A 3,620-nucleotide genomic window follows, 5' to 3' on the forward strand; every position below is an offset into this window, starting at 1 on the left:
CAAGATAAGACTCAGTGAGCAATTATAAAATAAACTACTACTGTATCTTAGTGATGGCTCGGAGACAGCAGTCGATATCAAACCACATAAAGAAGCAGACCATGATTGCTTCTACAACCCCCCAAACAAAAGAATAAAAACCCTTCCCAAAAGAAGATACAATCCTGGAATTATCAGATACAGAATATAAAAAACTAATTTACAGAATGCTTCAAGACATCAGGGATGACCTCAGAAATGAAATAAGGCAAACCGCAGAAAAAGCCAAGAAACACACTGATAAAACAGTTGAATAACTCAAAAAGATTATTCAAGAACATAGTGGAAAAATTAATAAGTTGCAAGAATCCATAGAGAGACAGCATGCAGAAATCCAAAAGATTAACAATAAAATTACAGAATTAGACCATGCAACAGGAAGTCAGAGGAGCAGACTCGAGCAATTAGAATGCAGACTGGGAGATCTGGAGGACCAGGGAATTAACACCAACATAGCTGAAAAAAAATCAGATAAAAGAATTAAAAAAAAAGAAACCCTAAGAATCATGTGGGACTCTATCAAGAAGGATAACTTGCGTGTGATTGGAGTCCCAGAACAGGGAGGGAGGACAGAAAACACAGAGAAAATAGCTGAAGATCTGCTGACAGAAAACTTCCCTGACATCACGAAAGACTAATGGATATCTATCCAAGATGCTCATCGAATCCCATTTAAGATTGATCCAAAAAGAAAAACACCAAGACATATTATCATCAAACTCACCAAAACCAAAGATAAAGAGAAAATTTTAAAAGCAGCCAGGGAGAAAAGAAAGGTCTCTTTCAAGGGAGAATCAATAAGTTCAGACTACTCAGCAGAAACCATGCAGGTGAGAAGGCAATGGGATGACATATACAGAGCGCTGAAGGAGAAAAACTGCCAGCCAAGGATCATATATCTAGCAAAACTCTCTCTGAAATATGAAGGCGAAATTAAGATATTTACAGATAAACGCAAGCTTAGAGAATTTGCAAAAACCAAACCAAAGCTACAAGAAATACTAAAGGAAATTGTTTGGTCAGAAAACCAATAATATCAGATACCAGCACAACACAAGCTCACAGAACAGAGCACCCTGATATCAACTCAAATAGGGAAATCACAAAAACAAATTAAGATTAATTAAAAAAAAAAAAGCTCATAACTGGGAATCATTGAAGTTAATACGTAAAAGATCACAATAATCAAAAAGAGGGACTAAATACAGGTGGCATAGAACTGCCATATGGAGAGTGATACAAGGCGATATAGGACAATACAAGTTAGGTTTTTACTTAGAAAAATAGGGGTAAATATTAAGGTAACCACAAAGAGGTATAACAACTCCATAACTCAAAATAAAAGCCAAGAAAAATGTAACAACTCAACAAACATAAAGTCAAATACTATGAAAATGAGGATCTCACAATTTACAAAGAAAAATGTCTCAGCACAAAAAAGTAAGTGGAAAAATGAAATTGTCAACAACACACATAAAAAGGCATCAAAATGACAACACTAAACACTTATTTATCTATAATTACGCTGAATGTAAATGGACTAAATGCACCAATAAAGAGACAGAGAGTCTCGGACTGGATAAAGAAACACGATCCGTCTATATGCTGCCTACAAGAGACACACCTTAGACTTAGAGACACAAACAAACTAAAACTCAAAGGATGGAAAAAAATATATCAAGCAAACAATAAGCAAAAAAGAAGAGGAGTAGCAACATTAATTTCTGACAAAATAGACTTTAAACTTAAATCCACCACAAAGGATAAAGAAGGACACTACATAATGATAAAAGGGACAATTGATCAGTAAGATATAACCATATTAAATATTTATGCACCCAATGACAGGGCTGCAAGATACTTAAATCAAATTTTAACAGAACTGAAAAGTGAGATAGACACCTCCACAATTATAGTAGGAGACTTCAACACACCACTTTCGGAGAAGGACAGGACATCCAGTAAGAAGCTCAATAGAGACACGGAAGACCTAATTACAACAATCAACCAACTTGACCTCATTGACTTATACAGAACTCTCCACCCAACTGCTGCAAAGTATACTTTTTTTTCTAGCGCACATGGAACATTCTCTAGAATAGACCATTAGGTCATAAAACAAACCTTTGCAGAATCCAAAACATTGAAATGTTACAAAGCATCTTCTCAGACCACAAGGCAATAAAACTAGAAATCAATAACAGAAAAACTAGGGAAAAGAAATCAAATACTTGGAAAATGAACAATACCCTCCTGAAAAAAGACTGGGTTATAGAAGACATTAAGGAGGGAATAAGGAAATTCATAGAATGCAAAGAGAATGAAAATACTTCCTATCAAAACCTCTGGGACACAGCAAAAGCAGTGCTCAGAGGCCAATTTATATTGATAAATGCACACATACAAAAAGAAGAAAGAGCCAAAAGCAGAGAACTGTCCCTACAACTTGAACAAATAGAAAGTGAGCAACAAAAGGATCCATCAGGCACCAGAAGAAAACAAATAATAAAAATTAGAGCTGAACTAAATGAATTAGAGAACAGGCAAACAATTGAAAGAATTAACAAAGCCAAAAGCTGGTTCTTTGAAAAAATTAACAAAATCGATAAACCATTGGCTAGACTGACTAAAGAAATACAGGAAAGGAAACAAATAACCCGAATAAGAAATGAGAAGGGCCACATCACAACAGACCCAACTGAAATTAAAAGAATCATATCAGATTATTACGAAAAATTGTACTCTAACGAATTTGAAAACCTAGAAGAAATGGATGAATTCCTGGAAAAACACTACCTACCTAAACTAACACAATCAGAAGTAGAACAACTAAATAGACCCATAACAAAAAAAGAGATTGAAACGGTAATCAAAAAACTCCCAACAAAAAAAAAGCCCTGGCCCGGACGGCTTCACTGCAGAGTTCTACCAAACTTTCAGAGAAAGGTTAACACCACTACTACTAAAGGTACTTCAAAGCATAGAAAATGACGGAATACTACCTAACTCATTCTATGAAGCCACCATCTCCCTGATATCAAAACCAGGTAAAGACATCACAAAAAAAGAAAATTACAGACCTATATCCCTCATGAACATAGATGCAAAAATCCTCAACAAAATTCTAGCCAATAGCATTCAACAACATATCAAAAAAATAATTCACCACAACCAAGTGGGATTTATACCAGGTATGCAAGGCTGGTTTAATATTAGAAAAACCATTAATGTAATCCACCATATTAATAAAACAAAAGACAAAAACCACATGATCTTATCAATTGATGCAGAAAAGGCTTTTGACAAAGCCCAAAACCCATTTATGATAAAAACTCTCACCAAAATAGGAATTGAAGGAAAATTCCTCAACATAATAAAGGGCATCTATGCAAAGCCAACAGCCAACATCACTCTAAATGGAGAGAACCTGAAAGCATTTCCCTTGAGAACGGGAACCAGACAAGGATGCCCTTTATCACCGCTCTTATTCAACATTGTGCTAGAAGTCCTAGCCAGAGGAATTAGGCTAGACAAAGAAATAAAGGGCATCCGGATTGGCAAAGAGGAAGTAAAATTATCTC

This window comes from Loxodonta africana, chromosome 3 (genome assembly GCF_030014295.1).
Source record: "Loxodonta africana isolate mLoxAfr1 chromosome 3, mLoxAfr1.hap2, whole genome shotgun sequence".
NCBI lineage: Eukaryota > Metazoa > Chordata > Mammalia > Proboscidea > Elephantidae > Loxodonta > Loxodonta africana.